General features: G+C 41.4%; 2 long non-coding RNA genes across 2 annotated transcripts in view; one reads left to right on the top strand and one right to left on the bottom strand.

Moving 5' to 3' along the window:
* Nucleotides 1-2,924, top strand: part of LOC124278902 — a 20,130-nt gene extending 17,206 nt beyond the window's left edge. Inside the window, exon 3 of the long non-coding RNA XR_006899214.1 lies at nucleotides 2,825-2,924. This is a non-coding gene — a long non-coding RNA (uncharacterized LOC124278902). The remainder of the gene's footprint in view (nucleotides 1-2,824) is intronic.
* A 16,830-nt stretch (nucleotides 2,925-19,754) lies between these two features.
* Nucleotides 19,755-23,679, bottom strand: LOC124278945. The gene is made up of 4 exons (XR_006899237.1): nucleotides 23,542-23,679; nucleotides 22,194-22,280; nucleotides 20,976-21,046; nucleotides 19,755-19,869 (listed from the first exon to the last, which is right to left on the bottom strand). It is a non-coding gene; the product is annotated as an uncharacterized LOC124278945 (long non-coding RNA).
* Nucleotides 23,680-24,427: the final 748 nt, after the last annotated feature.

A 24,427-nucleotide genomic window follows, 5' to 3' on the forward strand; every position in this document is an offset into this window, starting at 1 on the left:
GCGAGGAAATGTGTTCACTTTACGTCCCCCCAAAAAAGAATGTGGTGTGTCTCTGATGTGTTGTTGATTTCCAGTACGATGTTTTATGTTCACTCTCGGAAAACAGTCAACATCAACGAAAAAACAGTCTCATCTCGAAACAGGTTCTATTAGTGGTAAGGAGCAAAACAAAGATAAACATTATACGACTAGATCACAGAATAATGATAAAAATAATGGCATTCAACAGGTTCATTTAAACTGTTGTTTAGTAATAAAACACCTTACAAATTCTAGAATGAAAAGGTTTGGGCTGATAGAAGGCGATTTCCATCAGTTCTATATTCCTAGTGTAAAGTACATTCTTACCACTGGCAGTTAAAACCTCTCAGACAACTTTGACCAAGATGATTTGTTAAACGTAACTGAAACGACTTGAGACGAAGTTGTCGATAACTTGGATTCTGTCATTTGTAATAGATATACACTACTTCTGTTACAAACATATATTCTTGAAAAAGAATGACTTGTAAACAATCACAGTCCGACGCTTTGAAGAACGGCAGAAGTTTGGGAGACAGAGCGGTACATCGAGTTTACGGCATCTTTTGTTGTCAAATGACGTCACAGCGGGTGACGTCACGCTCTATAATGACATCATAAGTCTTGTTCCATGACCTACCAGTGTTGGGTCAACAGCCCGTTGCGAGTTGTTTGAAGTAAACTTACAATTGAATTTATGATACTGTTTTGTCTTTTTTAAACACAAATTCCATCCATTTAAGCTATAATAGGGGAAAGAATTGGAGACCTAGGGCTTCTGCAAATGATAATGCCCTGAAAAACAGCGCTACCCCTATAGTGTAGGGATACATTCAAAAGTTTTGGTGAATCGGTTTTTAAATTGCGACCATATATGCTGATTATATGGTCGGAAATTTATAGCATTGGCCAATCAGAACTCGTGTTACATACTAAGTTGAATTAGAATACATTAAGACATCAAAGTGACTGCACCGCTTGCTCTCCATATGGCTTCGATAACAGTACGTGGAGCCGTACAACCTATTTAAACAAAGGATCTCTACGCAAATCAAAATAGTGTTACAAATTTTAGGATATTTTCTCAGTGGAAGTAAACAATTCTATAAAAAGAGGTTTAATTAGATATGTGGACTCGTGAAAATTAAAGCGTAAAAACACATAATTATACAGTGTATTGAATGAACTACATGTGCAAGATGTGACGAATCGTGACATATCTCTGGCCTGTAGCAGATGTACTATGCTGGCGGCATGGAACTCTGGGTAGGAGAGTGGGTGAAACTGACTGAGAATCACTTGGGAATAAATAGAGGATATTCCCTGTGTCTAGTGAAATATGGTGCATCTGTCATCTCGTGACGAGCAGTGTGACATTTTCACCAGTTTCGATGCTCAGATATATCATTTTTCACTAGACAAAGGGAATATTTATTATACGCTTCCAATTTTGTTTAATTAAACTTAAACATTATTAATCCGAGGAAATTTGATAAAGGAAATCCAAATTCTCCAAACCGTAAACTAAAGACTGTTCACCTGTGTTTAGACATAGTTCTGTATGCGAAAATACTTTAGAAATCGACACAATATCTGTATTAGTTGCTATCTTTTACTTATTGCAGTTGTATGAAAAGGATCAGCACTTATAATTATATCCACCTAACGATCCTTCTGATCTTAGCGTAAGCGTAAAAACATTAGAACCACAAACAAACATAGCGAACCGAAAGAAAGGGAAAAGCGCGATTGAGAAAAATTGACTATTAACTGTGACATTAATTAAGAAATACACTTCGCTCTACCACCATGTATAGTGTAATAAAACACACTTTTGCCCTGAACTATTATAACGTTAAAGCACTCAAGCGTCCGAGTGCTTTAACGTTATAATAGTTCAGGGCAAAAGTGTGTTTTATTACACTATACATGGTGGTAGAGCGAAGTGTATTTCTTTCTAAGATGCCAAATTTAATACTTTCTAAAGATAATTACGATTAATTTATGGCAGAAAACAAACGACGGTGTCGGTGACCTAAATTAAGAATCCTCGCACAGGGCTAACTGGCGCGCTGTTCTATTGATGTGTCTTCGCCCCCTACGTTCAGACGAACGTTACCAGAAAAACAAATGATAACAGTTTGATGACGGTTTACGTTCGGATTCAATATCTTCTTTGAATTATTTTAATTACATCTGTCATTAACGTAAACCATATGGGGGGCAATATGAACGTTGCATTTCTACCCCAGCGTAAGTTTAGATCAGAACATCCAGAGGAAGTTGAGTAGGTCAAGCGACATTCCACAATTGCATTGTGGGAATGTAAACATTACGAACGTTACCGTGTCGCTGAAAACTTGTGAGTCGAAATGACACATTTTAACCGTCGTAAAACATAAACGTAATGTTTCCGACAGTGATGTTAGCTGCGTGAAGCAACAGCAAACCAAGAAAGGGATGCAACGGTGTAGTTTACTGTAGGAGGCCGTACGAGGCGATGACAACTGACATGCATCGTGACGTCGCTTACATTGTGACGTAATGTAAAATGGTTCGATTACGAGGGGCAGCACTAGAATGGCGCAGTGACGGGATAACGTCATTCAATTGTTACGTCATCAAAAACTATACCTTCATTGTCTGATAATGTTTTTTTTTTTTCGATTGTTCTAACCGCTAGGCATCTTAGAAGCATAAATACAGTTATGGCCGCTGTCAATCGAGTACATGAAATGTGTCCTGAACAGTGGACTCGACGCAACACAGCGAGGCACAGTAAAGCATAGTCGAGCTCGGTTAGGTTCCACTACAAAATATCAGTATCACATGCTCTTTGAACGAGAGCCGTATGAAACAAGTGAAGAGAGACTGAGACATGTGACAGCTGTGATTGATGAAATAGTGTACGTTCTAAGATGCCTAGCGGTTAGAACAATCGAAAAAAAAATACATTATCAGACAATAAAGGTATAGTTTTTTGATGACGTAACAATTGAATGACGTTATCCCGTCACTGCGCCATTCTAGTGTGCCCCCTCGTAATCGAACCATTTTACATTACGTCACAATGTAAGCGACGTCACGATGCATGTCAGTTGTCATCGCCTCGTACGGCCTCCTACAGTAAACTACACGGTTGCATCCCCTTCTTGGTTTGCTGTTGCTTCACGCAGCTAACATCACTGGTGGAAACATTACGTTTATGTTTTACGACGGTTAAAATGTGTCATTTCGACTCACAAGTTTTCAGCGACACGGTAACGTTCGTAATGTTTACATTCCCACAATGCAATTGTGGAATGTCGCTTGACTACTCAACTTCCTCTGGATGTACTGATCTAAACTTACGCTGGTAGTAGAAATGCAACGTTCATATTGCCCTATATGGTTTACGTTAATGACAGATGTAATTAAAATAATTCAAAGAAGATATTGAATCCGAACGTAAACCGTCATCAAACTGTTATCATTTGTTTTTCTGGTAACGTTCGTCTGAACGTAGGGGAAGACACATCAATAGAACAGCGCCAGTTAGCCCTGTGCGAGGATTCTTAATTTAGGTCACCGACACCGTCGTTTGTTTTCTGCCATAAATTAATCGTAATTATCTTTAGAAAGTATTAAATTTGGCATCTTTAGAAAAGAATATATTTTCGCCTTACCACTGTGTATAGAGTAATAAAACACACTTTTCGCCCTGAACTATTATAACGTTAAAGCCCTCGGACGCAACCGTCCTCGTGCTTTAACTATAATAGTTCAGGGCAAAAGTGTGTTTTATTAAACTATACATGGTGGTAGAGCGAAGTGTATTTCTTAAATGTTTATGTGTTTTAAAAAGCACATCCAACCAGCAATTAAAACTGACCACAATTTTAAGTATTTAATGCTCTCATTTTTTATCACCAGCACTTATGCTTATTGTGTGTACAGATATGTTCCAGTAGGTGACATTTGGTGCGGAACTGGGGTTGACGTGTTCGCTTCCTGTGCTCGCCAAACGAGCCGGACAAGTTGGCCTGATATTTTGTTTTATGGTAGTTTAAAGGCCAGAGTGTACCCATGTGTACATGGAATGGCTGTTGATAGCCTGGATATTTTTAAAAAGTATAAGGTTACTATAGAAGTCTATGGGAAAACATTTGTTGGTGTGTAACCGTTAGTGCCGTGCACTGAATGATTCGGCGACCAGCTGATTGACACGAGTTATCTGGGAGGAGGCTGGTCGCTGATCGCTGGAGATTGGTCATCCTATGCCCAGGCTTGCTGACCAAAGGCATTTGACCAAATTCATTATGTTTACATTACCATTTATTGTGTTGTGTAACTGAACTGAACACTTCGTTGAGCCACGAAGTAGTTCCGGCAAATGATATTTAAAAAATAATAATATATTTCTGTAACTGCAGTAAAACGTCACTTTTCTTAAACCCAGAAATGTCAGTCTAGTATAAGTATCAAGTATATAATAGAAAGAGACATTTCAGGATACACAGGAAATTCTTACACCTGTTTCGTAACATCAGTATTGCATACATGGTCTTAAAATACACAATGAAATATACATGCTCTTAAAATGCACAATGATATATGCATGCTCTTAAAATACACAATGATATATACATGCTCTTAAAATACACAATGAAATATTCATGCTCTTAAAATACACAATGAAATATACATGCTCTTTAAAATACACAATGATATATACATGCTCTACAAATACAACAACAATGATATATACATGCTCTAAAATACACACACGGGCGGTGGGGTAGCCTAGTGGTTAAAGCGTTGGCTCGTCACGCCGAAGACCCGGGTTCGATTCCCACATGGGCACAATGTGTTAAGCCCATTTCTGGTGTCCCCCGCCGTGATATTGCTGGAATATTGCTAAAAGCGGCGTAAAACTAACCTCAGTCAGTCAGTCTTAAAATACACACAATGAAATATACATGCTCTTAAAATACACAATGAAATATACATGCTCTCTGAGTGTAGCGTTAGTCATGGATGGTTGTACACCTGATCAGTTTGCCATGATATAAAGAGTCACTGGTTCAAGGTGTCCAGAAATGGCTGAATTAAGACTCTAATTCGCCCTAAAAAAACTTAATTCTTAACAGTGCCACTACCATATATCGCGATTGGTGTCAACCGATTTCAAATCACCTTAGAACGAGTTAGGACTCGTTTCTCTCCACTAAACAATTTGTTTATTAACAACATAAACGATATAAGCGCACATGACCCTGATCTCTTTTTGAACCACTTTGACTGTAAGATAATCTTGTGCAATGTTTTCTCCATAAAGCCAAATTGTTTATGAACCGCATAAAAGCAATAAGTCAAGACACATAAGAGTGGCCTTGACTTCCTTTCTGAAACCCTTTGACTGTAGGTAATCTTGTGCCATGTTGGTATTTGGACCTGTGCGTAGTTTGCCTGATCGGTATTTTCTATTTATGTTTATATGTAATGTATCCTGTAGGTATTTCGTCAACACCGCCCTGTCACCTGCTATGGTTCTCAGTGATAAAACCGTTAAAACTGTCGCGGGTTCAGGCCTGAGTCTTGCCAAGCAGACAAAATAACGGTCGGAGACCCTTGTTCGTGTGAAACATCTTGTTTATTGCCTGTGAATGAAATACAACATTAGAAGATGTTGTGTCAGCCATACATGTGTGATGGCTGACGGATGACAATTGAATGTCAATCAATCAGGCATATTAATTATTCAATTGATAATCAAATAGCACAGTGACATACGTTATAATTATGATATCAATTGAATAATGTTGATTGTTTACATGATGACGTCACATAAAGCTGATGCATCATATTATTGCTAAAATATATACAGTTGGTGTTGATAATAAAAGGTTTATAAAATATAATATAATTATACTTTCACACACTGTCTTACGTGCTTGTGCTTAAGTTAGTAAGGATACGCGATAGATATGTTTACTTTATGCGCGATCGGTAACAATATGTTTACTAACTTAAAATACTTAACTGATAATAATTAGATATTTAGCACTATGAAATAGAGAAAGGATATAGAGAGGGTGCTTACCTGTGAATGAAATACAACATTAGAAGATGTTGTGTCAGCCATACATGTGTGATGGCTGACGGATGACAATTGAATGTGAATTCAAATTGTCATACGTCACAGGTGTAGAAGCCCGTGCTTTGGTGGTGAGCCAAATACGGGTAGCACGTACAACTCCCCTATATCAGACAGTGGAGAAGCAGCCTCTGATGGAAAGATAGAGAAATAAAAGGCTGTCGGCGACATGTTTCCCCTTTGGAAAATGTTGTCCCCAACATTTAGGACACCACCAATGATAAGAGTCATTGGACAAAGGAAATGATGCCCCAACGAATGATAAAAATAAAACCACGACGCTTGCAAAGACTCCGCGTCTTGGGAAAGAAGAAACCAAACACTGAAATATTCCTTCCGGTCAAAACCATGGAATTCTCAATGGTTCTTAGACTTTGAGATAAGAACAGGCAAAACCAAACTGAACAAAGAGAGCCACAAAATGCAAAAAATATTTACAATAAGCAGTACATCACACAAAACTTCCTCCTCTTCTGTATCTTCTCTGATGGTCGATCCGAAGTTGATGATCCATTGGTTATCTCTCATCCAGGCTGGACGGTTCCTGAAGTCGGGTAGGCCTCCCCAACTCTGGAGCGTCGGTGTGGGTAGGAGATGCATGTTGACCATCCTCAATGACATATGAGAAACAGCAACATCCTCTGTCTGCGCAGGTGAACATGGGTTCGACGTTGAAGCCGGACTTGAGGTGTTGTCATGGGAGATAACTGCCTCTGGATAGTGCTGTGGAACCTCTGGCAATGCGTCGGTGACTCTTGCAAGAGAACGTCCAGTAGATCCAGGTGACAGTGTTGTTGAGACTTTCGGGAGCTGACATCGGCGGGTTGATCACATGAGATGTGACCACGATCAGAGATGAAAGACTCTGATCCAGCAGCTGAGAGGACATCAGTTGCACTTACCTGACTCCTGAGTCTTGGCAGCAGCAGTATTTCTTCCTCGCTGTCATCTTCGGATTCATGTGCAGCTGGGTAATCCTTCACATGAGGGAAACAGACTTCTTGCTGCGTGGGTAGTCACGTCTTTGTGTAGGCAGAGCTGGCTGTAGGGAAACAGATTGGAGTGGTAGGAGCATGTTGCGCTGTAGAGACCCTCAATGGCCCCTTACCACTCTCTCTTGCTTCACAGTGTAGACAGGAAAATCAGGATGATGTACACTTCCTTGCCCCACTCATTAGCTTCTTTTCCTGTGAGTCCAACCAGGCGCACTAACACTCTGTCATTGGGTTGAAGAGGTGATTCTATCACTCTCTTGTCATAGTTCTGTTTGTGGCGATGACCAGCTTTTCTTCGATTCCTTAGAGGCAATGCTATAGGCAAACTGTAGTCTCTTTTTCTCAGGTTCTGGGCATACTGAGTGTGCGTTGTTTGTCCTTCTCCAAGGCTAACTCCGAGAAAGGCATCCACAGGAGTCGAGGGTGTCTCCCAAACATGAGGAAGAATGGTGTGTATCCTGTACTCCTCGTGTCTGGTGGCGTTGTATGAGTGTACCAGTGACGGAACGTAGGTCTTCCAATCACTTTTCTTTTCCTCATCGAGAGTGCGCAAACATGTTCATCAAAGTCTGGTTAAACCGCTCAGTCATACCATTCCCTTTGAGGATGATATGGTGTTGTTCTGGTCTTCCTGATTCCGGTTAACTGACACAGTTCCTTGATGATATTTCCCTCAAAGTTTCTCCCTTGGTCACTGTGAAGTTTGGCTGGGAAACCATAATGGACGAGGAAGTTGTCAAACAGGACTCCTCGCAGTTGTCTTGGCGGATTGGTTGCGAGTTGGGATGGCGGTGGCATAACGAGTGAAATGGTCTGTTATAACGAGGATGTTCTCATAGCCTCCCTTTGATTCCTCAAGTTTCAGATAATCCAAGCACACAAGTTCCATAGGTTGTGATGACTTGATGCTGACTAAAGGTGCAGCTTTCACTGTAGTCTTGGACTTGCGTCTGATGCAGTTTCCACAGTTCTTCACATATTGCTTCCACTTCCTCGGACATTCCAGGCCAAAAGAACCTTTGACTTAGCTAGATAAGGGTCCTGTCTCGTCCTTGATGTCCAGAGTCATCGTGGAGGGCTTTCAATATATCCGTAATCTTGTGATAAGGTAAGACAAGTTGCTGTTGAGGTTCATCTGTGCCTTTGACTTGTCTGTACAAGATCCCATCCTTGATTGATAATTTGTCCTAGTCTTGGAGTAGTCTTCTGACAATAGGGATCCTCCAGTGAACGTTGGCGTGCTGTTGGTTTTTTACCTTGCTTGACTAGATGGAGAACACGCTTGAGATGCTTGTCACTGAGCTGCTCCTTCTTCCAGGACAATGAAGTTGGAGTCAATGAAACAACATCTTCAGGACATACAGCTTCTTTGTTGAAGGATAGGTATTTTCTATTTATGTTTATATGTAATGTATCCTGTAGGTATTTCGTCAACACCGCCCTGTCACCTGCTATGGTTCTCAGTGATAAAACCGTTAAAACTGTCGCGGGTTCAGGCCTGAGTCTTGCTAAGCAGACAAAATAACGGTCGGAGACCCTTTGTTCGTGTGAAACATCTTGTTTATTGCCTGTGAATGAAATACAACATTAGAAGATGTTGTGTCAGCCATACATGTGTGATGGCTGACGGATGACAATTGAATGTCAATCAATCAGGCATATTAATTATTCAATTGATAATCAAATAGCACAGTGACATACGTTATAATTATGATAGCAATTGAATAATGTTGATTGTTTACATGATGACGTCACATAAAGCTGATGCATCATATTATTGCTAAAAATATATACAGTTGGTGTTGATAATAAAAGGTTTATAAAATATAATATAATTATACTTTCACACACTGTCTTACGTGCTTGTGCTTAAGTTAGTAAGTGATACGCGATAGATATGTTTACTTTATGCGCGATCGGTAACAATATGTTTACTAACTTAAAATACTTAACTGATAATAATTAGATATTTAGCACTATGAAATAGAGAAAGGATATAGAGAGGGTGCTTACCTGTGAATGAAATACAACATTAGGGAAGATGTTGTGTCAGCCATACATGTGATGAAAGTTGACGGATGACAATTGAATGTGAATTCAAATTGTCATACGTCACAGATGTAGAAGCCCGTGCTTTTGGTGGTGAGCCAAATACGGGTAGCACGTACAACTCCCCTATATCAAACAGTGGAGAAGCAGCCTTCTGATGGAAAGATAGAGAAATAAAGGCTGTCGGCGACATTTTCCCCTTTGAAAAATGTTGTCCCCAACATTTAGGACACAACCAATGATAAGAGTCATTGGACAAAGGAAATGAAGCCCCAACGAATGATGAAAATAAAACCACGACGCTTGCAAAGACTCATGTCTTGGGAAAGAAGAAACCAAAACTGAAATATTCCTTCAGGTCAAAACCATGGAATTCTCAATGGTTCTTAAACTTTGAGATAAGAACAGGCAAAACCAAACTAAACAAAGAACCACAAAATGCAAACACAAAACTTCCTCCTCTTCTGTATCTTCTCTGATGGTCGATCCGAAGTTGATGATCCATTGGTTATCTCTCATCCAGGCTGGACGGTTCCGAAGTCGGGTAGGCCTCCCCAACTCTGGAGTGTCGGTGTGGGTAGGAGATGCATGTTGACCATCCTCAATGACAGGAGAAACAGCAACATCCTCTGTCTGCGCAGGTGAACATGGGTTCGACGTTGAAGCCGGACTTGAGGTGTTGTCATGGGAGATAACTGCATCTGGATAGTGCTCTAGAACCTCTGGCAATGCGTCGGTGACTCTTGCAAGAGAACGTCCAGAAGATCCAGGTGAGTGCTGTTGAGACTTTAAGGAGCTGACATCGGCGGGTTGATCACATGAGATGTGACCACGATCAGAGATGGAAGACTCTGATCCAGCAGCTGAGAGGACATCAGTTGCACCTACCTGACTCCTGAGTCTTGGAAGCAGCAGTATTTTTTCCTCGCTGTCATCTTCGGCTTCATGTGCAGCTTGGTAATCCTTCACATTGAGGGAAACAGACTTCTTGCTGCGTGGGTAGTCACGTCTTTGTGTAGGCAGAGCTGGCTGTAGGGAAACAGATTGGAGTGGTAGGAGCATGTTGCGATGTAGAGACCCTCAGTGGCCCCTTTACCACTCTCTTGCTTCACAGTGTAGACAGGAATATCTTCATTGGGCTGTTTCAGGATGATGTAGACTTCCTTGCCCCACTTGTTAGCAAGTTTGCTTCTTCCTGTGAGTCCAACTAGGCGCACTAACACTCTGTCATTGGGTTGAAGAAGTGATTCTCTCACTTTCTTGTCATAGTTCTGTTTGTGGCGATGACCAGCTTCTTGGATTCCTTGGAGGCAATGCTATAGGCAAACTGTAGCCTCTTTTCTCAGGTTCTGGGCATACTGAGTGTGCGTTGTTTGTCCTTCTCCAAGGCTAACTCCGAGAAAGGCATCCACAGGGAGTCGAGGGTGTCTCCCAAACATGAGGAAGAATGGCGTGTATCCTGTACTCTCGTGTCTGGTGGCATTGTATGAGTGTACCAGTGACGGAACGTAGGTCTTCCAATCACTTTTCTTTTCCTCATCGAGAGTGCCCAACATGTTCATCAAAGTCTGGTTAAACCGCTCAGTCATACCATTCCCTTTGAGGATGATAAGGTGTTGTTCTGGTCTTCCTGATTCCGGTTAACTGACACAGTTCCTTGATGATATTTCCCTCAAAGTTTCTCCCTTGGTCACTGTGAAGTTTGGCTGGGAAACCATAATGGACGAGGAAGTTGTCAAACAGGACTCTCGCAGTTGTCTTGGCGGATTGGTTGCGAGTTGGGATGGCGGTGGCATAACGAGTGAAATGGTCTGTTATAACGAGGATGTTCTCATAGCCTCCCTTTGATTCCTCAAGTTTCAGATAATCCAAGCACACAAGTTCCATAGGTTGTGATGACTTGATGCTGACTAAAGGTGCAGCTTTCACTGTAGTCTTGGACTTGCGTCTGATGCAGTTTCCACAGTTCTTCACATATATTGCTCCACTTCCTCGGACATTCCAGGCCAAAAGAACCTTGACTTAGCTAGATAAGGGGGTCCTGTCTCGTCCTTGATGTCCAGAGTCATCGTGGAGGGCTTTCAATATATCCGTAATCTTGTGATAAGGTAAGACAAGTTGCTGTTGAGGTTCATCTGTGCCTTTGACTTGTCTGTACAAGATCCCATCCTTGATTGATAATTTGTCCCAGTCTTGGAGTAGTCTTCTGACAATAGGATCCTCCAGTGAACGTTGGCGTGCTGTTGGTTTTTTACCTTGCTTGACTAGATGGAGAACACGCTTGAGATGCTTGTCACTGAGCTGCTCCTTCTTCCAGGACAATGAAGTTGGAGTCAATGAAACAACATCTTCAGGACATACAGCTTCTTTGTTGAAGGATAGGCTCTCAGCTGCTATGCAAGGAGTGTGGTGAACCTGGCAGATGGCCTTGATAGAGGTTGGTTCTATGTGTGTCTCCTGGCTAACAGAGTAGTCTGGCCTTCTTGATAATCCATCAGCATCCATGTTGGTATTTCCAGCTCGGTATGTGATGATGAAATCGTAGGTTGACAAAGCAGCTAGCCATCGGTGACCAGTAGCGTCGAGCTTGATGGATGTCAAGAGATACGTTAGAGGATTCTTGTCAGTCTTGACCTCGAATTTGTTACCGTAGAGATACTCATGGAACTTGTCCTTGACTGCCCATTTCAGTGCCAAGAATTCCAGTTTGTGAGCAGGGTAGTTCTTCTCACTTTTCCTCAGACCACGACTTGCATAAGCGATGACTCTCATCTTCCCGTCCTGCTTCTGATAGAGCACTGCACCAAGTCCTTCTATACTGGCGTCTGTGTGGACTTCAAAAGGAAGAGAGTAGTCGGCATAGGCTAAGATCGGAGGTGACGTTAGGTGCCTGACTAAGGTGTCAAATGCTTCCTGGTGTTCATCGTTCCATTTCCAATTGGGATCAGGTTTTGCGTTCCTTCTCTTCTTCTTGGGTTGTCCAATCAGGAGATCATTCAGTGGCCGAGCAATTCTGGCGAAGTCCTTGACAAAACGGCGATAGTATCCAGTAAAGCCTAAGAATCTTCTGACTTCATGGACATTAGTTGAGTTGGCCAGGTCGTCAGTGCAGAGACTTTCTCTGGGTCTGTTTCTATTCCATTGCAAGAGACTACATGTCCTAGATATGTCACTCGGTCTCTAAACAGCTCACACTTGGATGGCTTGAGCTTGAGTCCATTGTCATGGAGACGTTGAAATACTGCTTCCAAGCGTTCCAAATGCTCATCAAACGTTTTGGAGAAAATGATGACGTCATCAAGATAGATGAGACATTCCTTCAGGTTTAGGTCTCCCATGCATTTTTCCATCAAACGTTGAAACGTAGCTGGGGCGTTGGTAAGGCCAAACGTATGGTGTCCTATAACTGCCATCGCGTGGCGCGTAAAAAGAACTCCAGCGTCAGGGCGACGTCGCCCACGACGTCGCATAAAAGACGACGACGTCGCTTTGTAAAATATATTTTGGCTACAAAAATAACGGGCGACGTCGTGAACGACGTCGTGGGCGACGTCATGGGCGACGTCGTGAGCGACGTCGTGGTCGACGTCGCAGGCGACGTCGGACTATATCGAGTGGTTATCGGCCTCTGAACGTGGCTGACCAAGGTTACGTCTAAAAGAAGAATCGTTAAACGAAACAGGATTTAAAACGCAAAAAATGCTTCAGTCACTCCCGATAAACATTTCTGTCGACCCGAAAATGTTTTTACACCTATATCCAATCAAATACCACCCTAGAAGGCCACTGTTCATTGTATGTAAGGCATACCCATCTGCAAATGAAACGATCTCTTCCCCACACTCTAAACATAATCACCGCCACTATTGTTCGGTCCGGCATACCTCGGGCCGTCAAAAGCAGCTTAAACCTCACACATGTATCTTGAATTGCGTTTTAATTCACAGATTAGTATTACATCTACCTATATATCACTTTTCCAGCCCCTTCTCTCCATTTTCACCCGTGAAGGTCCGGATTAGAAAGTGCCTTCAGTAACCCATGCTTGTCGTAACGGAGCGGGTGGTCAGACTCGCTGACTTGGTTGACATATGTCATCGGTTCCGAAATGCGCAGATCGATGTTCATGCTGTTGATCACTGGATTGTCTGGTTCATACTCGATTATTTACAGACAGCCGCCATATAGCTGGAATATTGCTGAGTGCGGCGTAAAACTAAACTCACTCACTCACTCACTCTCTATTTTTTCAACATAGTTCAATCAAAAGAAAGTTTTCTGTTGGCCCCACTTGGTCGGAGCTGTCAAAAGCAACTTAAACCTCGCACATGTATCTTGAAGTCTCACAGATGAATCCTAGATTCTGTTTACATCCAATGAATATAGTTATATCTATCTAAATACCACTTTATAGACCCAGTTTTCTTTGTAACATCACAATGTGGCATTTAGGTAGATATAATACTGATCTATGGATTTAAACACATTTCAAGATACATGTGTGAGGTTTAAGTTGCTTTTGACAGCCCGGGCCAAGTCGGGCCGAACAGACTGAACACTTTTGATTGAGGCTATTTTGAGGGTGGGCAGACAAGGGCTTCACTTTAACGGAGCAGTTACCTTTACATGTGGCATTTTGTAACATTTCAATGTGATATGTAGGTAGATATAATACTAATCTATGGATTTAAGCATAATTAAAGATACACCTTGAGGTGTTAGGTGCTTTGACGACTCGAGCCAAGCCGGACCGAACGCTTGTGACACAGTGTGTTTGTTCAGAATATATAGAAATGAAGGCTGCACTTCGAGCAACGTGTTTGCTTAAAATACTACGCTTTGAGACTCTATAAAGAAGTATTTAGGTACTAGTAGATATAATACCATTTTGCCTTCATGTGTACTAGCAAATTTAAGCATATGCATACGCGCTGGCTATCGGATTTGGGCTGGTGTTGTTTACGGTTTAGAATACAATGAAAACACATAAGAATGTGTGTTTGTGTAAATGTATACTTTCTTTGATCCTTTATAACATATTACAAAAGGTTGTGATTTAGTATATTTCTTTTAACATATATAATCATGTCATAATTTCCCATATAATATGGGGAGCAAATTATTTCGAAGCCATTGAAAATGTCCATGCATCTTATTTTAAAAGATTTCTTACAGAAGGTATATTTGCTTCCAATAAAGCCATATACTTGGCGAAACAGGATGCTATAACATGCATATTGAGAGTCAAATGAGAGTTATTAGATACTGGATTAAACTTATAAGAATGCCTGATTATCGCTACCCCCTATCAAAGCTGTCAAATATTGTTATCACTGGATAAATGTGGAAAGTATTCATGGGCTTCAGATGTGAGAAATATGTTATTTTCAAGCGAGTTTTCATGTTTGATTTAAGCAAAATGTTGGTGATAAAAATGTTTTGTCAACATTTAAACAACGAATAAAAGATATATATTCACAGTTGGTACGCATCAGTCAATTCATCCAGTTTTCTTAGTCATTATTCACAATGTAAATCGATGTTCGGACCTGCAAAATATGTCAGTGTTCTTAATGATAAGTCCCTTTTAAGAATTTTTTGTAAATTTAAAATCTCTTCATGCCTTAAAAATACAACGTTTTAGAAAAGATAATAATACATTGAAGATTTATCATGTTCTTATTGTTCTTCTGGTAAAACTGAAGACGAACGACACTTATTATTAGTCTGTAAGACTTTCTCTGCCTGCCGAAAGAAGCATTTAAAATGCACTAATGATGCCCCACAAACGATATTCAATGTAATTTAATTCTAATAATGCTGATATTATTAAATCTGTTGCCATTTTCATGAAAACATTTGATGTCCATCCGTAAATCACATGTAAAATCATAATTTAATGTCACGTGACCAATAGTTGTAATTGAGTAACTTCAATTGTACTCTGGGCCACTGGGCCTTAACTACTGAATAAAGCCTGTGTGACTGTCTGTGTGTCTATCTGTCATTGTCCAGGTAATTCCATCAATGTCGGGTGGTTATTTGCAAGCCTGAACTTCAAGGTATCTAGTCGTTCCTCCAAATCTCTGTAATTTCTATTTGGGGTCAGTCTTTGGCCGGCATTGTACTGAAGCATCTTTGCCTCGTTCAGTCCCTTGTTCATCTTCCAGGAACTTGGCCATCTCGAATAGGGTGGGATGTTGTTTTACCACAACCTTCATGAGACGGCTATGCCAATTGCAACCCCGGAGGTTGTTGTTTGTGCGGGGCCGTCAGTATTTTGGTACAGTCGAAAAGATTCACTTTGACTTCGCTGTGTACAGGTCCGTGGTTGTGGTCTCCAGGTACTTGGGAAATTATGTCGTTCACTGTTAAGACTGATATGCAGTCGTTCTGAATGCATCTCCACGAGATCCATTTTCCCCTTTCTTCTTGTTCACAATAAACATATAACCATTTACATATATGTATGTTCCACCACGAGAAGTATAAAGAAACCTATTGTGCATTTTCCATAACTGAATTTGTGGAAATGATGATGAAAAACTGTCAATTCCAACATTCTTATAGCTTGCACGTTTATGTAAGAAATTGAATAACTCACTACTAATGAACTGAGTGAACTAAACTCACTCACACTAAACCCGCTGGTTCACATGTCAACCCGCTGGTACAAAAGTCATATTTCGTTTCCTGAGTGGAGACATTTTACATTTTGTAGAAAACCAGTGTTTTGATCCTTTAAAACAACACCGTTTTCACAACATCAAGCATCAACTAAATTTGACAGAATATTTTACTTAAGGTGTTCTGGCGCTACCCTCGATTGGTTTACTTAAATAAGTAGTAATGTTGAACATGAAATCAGTGATTAGAGATCAATAGCAGTACAACTGCACCACAAAAGGTTATTCCCCGATTTTCCAATATAACAATTTCTAAACACGACGTCGCCCGCGACGTCGTGGGCGACGTCGACCTCGACGTCGTGGGCGATGCCGCCTTCGACGTCGTGGACGACGTCGATTTTGTATTTTGTCGTAGATCTCTTGTGTATTTCTGTCTTTTACGACGTCGACGTCGACGACGTCGCGATCTTTATGCGACGTCGTGGGCGACGTCGCCCACGACGTAGTTCTTTTTACGCGCCACGCGATGGCAATTATAGGACACCATATGGTATGGTGATGGTTCTTGCTGAGAGGTTGCAGATTCGAACAGGAATCCTTTGAAGAGTTACCATGTTTTCCAACATCTACAAGTCTTGGGCATACTGAAAGTCCTGTCTGTAGATCAGAATCCAAGTCGAAGTGCTCGGTAACTGCTGTTGTTCTTCCGGGTTGATGTCGAACAAGTCCATAAACAGTCATCATCTGGTTTGGCTCAACATGAATAGAGGACTCTATTTGTGGATTACTTGGACTGATGATTTCATTAGAGGTTTGGGACCGGAGAGCTGTAACCCATGAAGGAGGGATGCTGCTGTTGACTGGTTCCAAGTAAGCTTCTACCTGATCTATAAGGTTGGTGCCGATTACCAAAGGGACTCTTCTGTTGTACTCCGTGTCACCAGTTACAACAAGTAGTGGTAGTGTGAAGTTCTTGTTGATAAAAGGGATGTAGATGTTAGCCTCTATGTATCAGGTGGAAGGATGTTTTCACCTGCTGCCACATTTCCACTTCAAAGTCAGTGAGTGCCTTCAACGGGAGGTGACTTAGACTTGACTTGTGATATCCTTCCGATACAGTGGAGACTATGGATCCAGGATCAATCAAAGCTTCACAATCCAACTCTTCGATGTTAACTGATGCCTCATCTGCCTTGGGTTTCTATCATCCTTTGGGTGGTCACTGGGGGCTAAGAGTCTCTCAGCCTCTGCATGCCCCGCTGAAGTAGGCTGAATCAGTTTAAAGCTTCATTTCCTCTTCCTCTGCCAGTGCCTCTTCCTCTTCCCTCCCCTGCCTCTGCCTCGAGACCGTGATGGTTGCAGAGGGACTTGTCTAGGTGGGATTCTCCTTCTGGGATTCCAACACTGGTTAACCGGTCGAGAATCTGTTGTAGCATCTGGTTATCAGACGTTGGTTTCCGGTGAGCTGTCTCCAACTTCTCCAGTCTCTTGGTGATGGAAGTGGAGTTGCTCTGAGATATCTGGTGGGGAAGAAGTGGTAGATCCTTCCAAAGCGGGCTGCATGAATCCAAGAGTCTGTTGTGGGCTTAGATTGGTGCTACGTGGCGGCCGGGATCTAACAGGTTGAGGTTGGAGAGGTCTCTGTCTGGATTAGCCTGACTGTTCTGTAGCAAGGTTTCGAAAATCCATTGTTGAATAGAAGGCATGTCGTGTGGCATCCTTCTTCAAGTGTGGATTCCCAGTCCAGTCCAGAATCTATTCCTGAGCATGGCATTCCTTCATGGATTATCCATGTAGGCTCCTCTCGTCCAACGAACGTTGAAGGCAAGTCCTCCAATCGTATCGCCTATGATGCTACTGGATTCCCTCGTTCCTGCTGTAAGGTCTCAAGTGAAATTCCTGGAAGTAGGGATTCCGCTGTGACAATGGTGCCATGTGGTCCTTCCAAACGCTGCATCTATGTCTGTGAGATGGTGGCATACTTCCCGAGGGATACAAGAGACGAGCAGCGTCCTCTGAAAGGATTTCCCGGACTGGCTTGGAGTGAGTGCTGGAAGAAGGCAGACTCTCATCCTTCCGGCAGGCAACGGACTTCTGAACTTCCAATTCCTCGAACGTAGTCCCTCCCTTTGGAATTGGATCTCTCACCTGAAAACAAGGATATGCGAGGTGGCTGCTGGTATACAGGTACAAGGCTGAGGAGGGTAGAGCTGATTTGGAAATTTGGCGAAGGAGTTTGCGTAGGGACACAAGAAGGAAAAAAACTAGGAGTGCGAGGGCTAAAGGAAGTAGCGAATAAGGTTTGGCTCTGATGTGGTGTGGTGAAGTAAAAGAAGTAGGTTGTATGTTCAGCTTCCCAGTCTCTGTAGGCGATGACAATATCCTAGCTTCATCCCTCTCTGAGATCACTTCGATCTCACTTCCCAACCTTCACCTCCTTGTGCCAGCGGTAACGGTACTATGAGTGATATATGTACATACCGCGTATGCAATACTAACACATGTGTGTCAAGCATAAAGTGAAAATGTAAGTGTAGGTTGCAACTGATGTTTACAAGAGGTAATACTTATAGTGTACCAAAATGCGTACAGAAACGTAAACACCAGAGAATGCAAAAAATATAAACCCCTAGCTGTCAACCGAAAGTGAACCTAATAAATAGACACCAAGGGCAATAATAAGAGTAATAAAATTACTGGATGAAGCAACGCAAACAATCCCAGAAAGAACAAAAACAATTTCAGCTGAAATGGAAGCAAAGGGAGGTAATCGCCAATAGGACAGGCGAGGATATAGGACAGAGAGAGAAGAATGAAGACCCTAAGTTCTTGATAAAGCCATGTTTAAGGTTATACAAAAGTGCCTACAAACGCGCGAACACGGTGAACAACGAGATAACTGACGAGTGCGATAACTGTTATCAACTGATCAAGGGTAATTGTTCATCTGTGAATATCTCAAGGGATTATCTGTGATGGACATCTTTGACATTTTATCATCAGAGACTTTCATATACTTCATAGACATTTCTACATTGTTTCACCTATTTTACATTGCATTTTATACATTGAATTCTTGCTATATTTTGTCTCTTTGTATTTCTGTACACTCTTGCTGTGATAATATTGATTGTGCAAAATAATATAGTTTAATGGGCGATAAACTTCAAATCAGATGAGGAATTCCCACCATTTGCTAAACGTTACTTTAAATTCCTTTGTAAGATCACCTCAAATCAGGCTCCTCGGCTAATCGGGTAATCTCTCGGCTAAATGTAAATTTTGACGCACACAGCTATCTCCTTCGTTCGTCTTTGTGGAATGGTTATATTCAGTCTCACGAAACCGAACCTACGATCTTTCATGTATCATACATCGAATTTCAGAGCCAAAATAATGTCTTGTAATTTTGCTCTTTAATTTTCAATCCTAAAAGTAGAAGTAGGGGCTGCGGGGGTAGCCTAAATGGTTAAAGCGTCCGATCGTGACGCTGAAGACCCAGGTTCGATTTCCTACATGGATATATTGTGTGAACCCATTTCTGGTGTCCCCCGTCGTGATATTGCTGGAATATTGCTAAAAGCAGCGTAAATCATACTCGCTCAGTCAGTTCACTCACTCAAGTCAGTATGATGGGTGTAGAGGTCAGCATGACTTATATCCATATAAGTCCGGACTAGTATTAATAAACGCGCGCACGCACGCACACACACAGAGACTAGCCACACACAGGCATGTACGCTGCTATGTAATTAAAGTGTAACAGTTTTGAACGCGATATTAAGCTCCAGTCCACCTCTCCTGTCGCGTTTCCATAGGGTGAACGGAGATGTGTAGAACTCCCGCATTAGGCAGTAAAGTAACACATCACTGTATATCCGTGTCAATAGATCATCTCTAAATGATAAGTGTTTAATGCATGAATTTATGTAATTATTTTATTCAATAATTGAATACTTATTACAAAGAGTAACCAATGCCAGAAGCCCAGGAAGATGTTCCTTTTTCTTTCTTCACTTCCATCACCCCTGCTGTTTGACTACAAAGAAAGGACAGAAAACGAAAATAGAATGGTATTTTATGCCGCAGTAAGCATTAATACGGAGGAATAGGGAATTTGACAACCCTGTTCTGAACAAAATGTCCAAATGTCTTTTGAAGGATATTCTGTGGACTAAACACTATTTGTCCAGGTCCTTGGTTTTGAATTCATTTTACAACGTTATTTGGTATATAGTATCTGGGTGAGAATTAGTATTTGAAAAGCCAGTATTTCCGATCAAACGTCTCCTATAGACGTGTAGCATGCATATCTCCACCATATGAATATGAAGATGTCGATGCGGTGCAGAACCATAGAAGCATTGATACCAGATAACAACATCTACGAGTGGACAGTATGCTGCAGCACACGAAACAAAATCGCACGTGCTTCATGCGCCCAAAGAGTTGAAACAAAATTTGAGAGAAGCCCATTGTAGATGGGTAGACGTATTGCAATTCGGGAACAGGGTTTTAGGTCCGTCTCAAGACAAACTGTGGACAAGAATTAAGTCGGCTATGTTTCCATTACAATGTTCAACCTGTCCTGAAACTGAAACAAGTAAACGTGTGACTGGACAGTGATGATTTTTGTGTGTTGTTTAACGCTGTAATCAGCAATTTTCCAGCAATATGGCGTCGGTCTGTAAATGTTAAGGTCTGGACCAGACAAACAAGAGATCAACATCACGAGCATCAATCTACGCAACTGGAGATACGATGACCTGTTACAAGTCAGCGAGCCTGACCACCCTATACAGTTATTCGTCTCTTACAACAAGCATGGGTTACTGAAGATCAGTTCTCACCGGATCTTCATCGTTCTGGACATGAAAGTCTGTAATTACATACTATCCTTTGCCGGTGTACATTATGAACATGCCAGATGAAGGCTGTAGCATATTTGAGTAGTTTTTTGCCTCAGGTCCTACGAACGAAAGTGGTTTGGGGACATGTTAGATGTCCCAAAGCATTCGTGACCCACTCGTGTTATTCCGACAAGCCGAATAGCTGTTACGGAAAAGGGCGAGAGGTGACGAAATGGTCCTGAAGTAATGAGATGAGAAGAAGGTTCATGGACATCAACGACCTTGGAGAACTCACCTTAGACACAAAAACGGTAGTAACTTTGACAGTACTTTCCAGCCGGGCACTTTTGCACGCATTTGAATTGTCTGTGGGACAAAATGGATACCCTGTTACCACCAGTAGATTGAGACATGTTATAGTTGATGTCATCCCCCATAATATGAAGCCTCATGTGTTACGTTAAGCATAAAATGTACGAATACCATAACACTGAATACCGTTTATACCGTATAAGAAATATTAATATTGAATATATCGGTTTCAAGAGTTGTATTCAGTGGTGACAGTCTTTGAAGTTGCCATTAACTTACTACCATATTTGTTACGGTCGTCATTAAATTGCCATCTCCTATTTTGATAGTTCACATATTACCTAGCCGCCAATAACTGCAAAATTGCTGATGTGGGCTTAAAGCAACATTGATTCACTCACATATTACGTATTGTACTTGAATTTCACCACTGTCTAAACTCACATCACCACTATCATTTCATCAACGTGATGACGTAATGACGGTATGTGTAGCAGTCAACACTGTTGCAGCTATATCGAGGCATTATGTACTCGAGTGTAAGCAGGCAAAACACTGGTTGATAGAATGAACAACTTGGTAGCTTCCTGGCACGATGACTCACGGCAAACCGGGTCACACAGTAACAGGGCAAGTCGACTCTCCACATGCAATGACGGTATGGTAACCCTGGGGTTAAAACCTCGCTTGTTAATCCTGAGGCCCGGATTCGAGTGAGTGAGTGAGTTAAGTTTTACGCCACATTCAGCAATATTCCAGCTATATGGCGGCGGTCTGTAAATAATCAAGTCTGGACCAGACAATCCAGTGATCAACAGCATGAGCATCGATCTGCGCGATTGGGAACCGATGACATGTGTCAACCACGTCAGTGAGCCTGACTAATTCGATCCCGTTAGTCGCCTCTTGCGACAGGCACGGGTTACTGAAGATCAGTATTCTAACCCGGACCTTCACGGGTCCCGGATTCGATTCCTAAATGAGATAAAAATGTGTGAAGCCTATTTCTGGTGTCCCTCGCCCTGATATCTCTCTTCAAGCATTAACGGTGAGGTGGCCTTGTGGTTAAAGCGTTCGCTTGTCACGCCTAAGCCTCGAATTCGATTCCCAACATAGATATGATGTGAGGGGCCCAGTTCTAGCGTCCCTCGTCCTGACATTTCTCGACATGCAGGGACTGGATATCTGATGTTCTTCTTACAGGCCCCTCCTGGTTGGCGCAGTAGCCCACGTCACAGTTTTGATATCCCATGAAGGTGCACTGGCTCTGGCTACAGTTGGGGACAGTCTGCGGGCAAGTGAACACCAATGATGAATAGTTGTATGGACAGACGAACAGCTCAGTCTTGTAGCCAAACAATAAACGTCTTATAAAGACAGGTGGATGTTATAGTTCTAGGTGATTATTGAGGTCACTTCGCAAATGTTCTTATAGGGAATGTACACAGTGAGAGATCTCAATATAACCTTAAAAATATAACCCATTAAACTGTATCAATATATAATAAATAGAAGAACTACACCTGAACGCTACCGTGGCGTCTCTGAATATATCACCTGTCACAGGGAAACTGACAGCAAAACTATATTTTTGTTTTGGCACTGGTTAGGTTTCAGGCAATCTTGTCCCAAGACGACGAGATGTCACAGTTACAAGTTTTACCTGGGAACGTTGTCACAATGTGCAGACGCAGGGCGCGTCAGGTAAAACTAATTATGTTGCAGATAAGGGAGTGATATATTCCTTTAAGACAGCCTCAGTTTTGTGTGGTAGTACTGAGACTGGAGACTGGTACCACGAGAAGCCCTACAGATTGTTCTCATTGCGTCTACATTTCACCTTTCCTACCCCAATGCTTGTTCTTGTGAACAATTACCCCACACCTGAACACTGCAGTCGAATACGGCTAAATATATGAAACCTATATATTTTCTAACGTTGCGTTTTTGAACAGGCGGTTTTGTAATATTTAATCAATATGGTCGTCTAATTGACCTCATCTGGGAATAGTCTCAACTGACCTGTTTATCTCCCCAGCAAGGAATTACAGTATCTGGTCCCGACTTCTCGAAACAAACTTAAGTCTGAGTTTTGACTTAAGTTAGAGTTTTTACTCAAATTTGAGACAATGCAGGAAAGTGCATTTCCCAGAATAAACTGAAATCGATATTAAACTCAAACATAGTAAACAATTTGAGTTTGGTGGATAGATTACTTTTTTATTTTACAAATGCACTTGAGTTAAAATTCAGCTGTTTCTTATTGTCAAACTCACTTTGAAATTTGAGTAAAAACTTAAGTTTGTTTCGAGAAATCGGAGGCTGATCTCTTATCAGTACGATTGTCCAACTGAAAAGATTTAAAGTTTAATTGCGCATTTGAATTTTTGTAGGACTTCATCTTGCAGCGTGAATATTGCGTAGATTAGCGGTGTAACACATCACCATTATGACTAGAGTACGATATAATGGTGAGATCTCATTTACACATCAACTTGTAGGGATTAAATAAAGTAAGTTAAACAAACAAACAAAAGACGTGTACTTACCTTCAGCCGCAATGACCGCTATGGAGAGGACAGTCAAAAACACCACAAGAATTAACTTCGTCATTATCGCTGGAAACTTGCCACAAATGAATCTTCTCACAAGCTATGCTACTGTGGCACGGCAGATCGTCGTTTAAATAACGGCCTTTATTATGGAAGGCTGTGTGGGACATATACCCATGTTGTATTGCATTTTAATTGCATCATTAAAAGACGTAGAGATTAGGTATATATCTGTTGTCTGTTTTTCAAAGGTTAAAACAGGTGGTTATTGTTTCATATGATTGCATAATGTAGGGTTGCACTTTTACTTGTTGAATCTGGACAGTTGGGTAAGTATTAGCTCTAGAGAAGGTACACATGTCATCGTATCCCAATTGCGTAGATTGATGCTCATAATTTTGATCACTGGCTTGTCTGGTCCAGACTCGATTATTTACAAACCATCGCCTTATACCTGGAGCATTGCTGAATAAGGTGTTAAAAACAAAACAACAAACAATCTAAAGAACGCGTCTAAGAAAAGAGAATGTGTACACGAAAAATCTTGTTTTCTGATATGACACAAAATGGAATAATTTTAGAATTAGCTGATATCAGTGTTTGGAAATATCAACTTTTTTTTATCTTATAACGTAAAACTCTCAATATAAGTGTTGAAATGTCGTGCCATAATAGTGAGCGAGTGAGTATGGTTTTACGCCGCTTATTCAAGCAATATCACGGCGGATACGCCCTAACAGGGTCTTAGTTTTCCTAGCTAAACAGGACAGAATTACCCCCTTAGATTATGACGGAATTGGTTACAATTTGATTTGGACTCGTCGCCTGTCTTGTCCCAAAGCAAAAGACACCACAGAGACGTTAATCGCATGAAAACGTATTG

This window comes from Haliotis rubra, unplaced genomic scaffold (assembly GCF_003918875.1).
Source record: "Haliotis rubra isolate DU_JTF1 unplaced genomic scaffold, ASM391887v1 Scf1064, whole genome shotgun sequence".
Classification (NCBI taxonomy): domain Eukaryota; kingdom Metazoa; phylum Mollusca; class Gastropoda; order Lepetellida; family Haliotidae; genus Haliotis; species Haliotis rubra.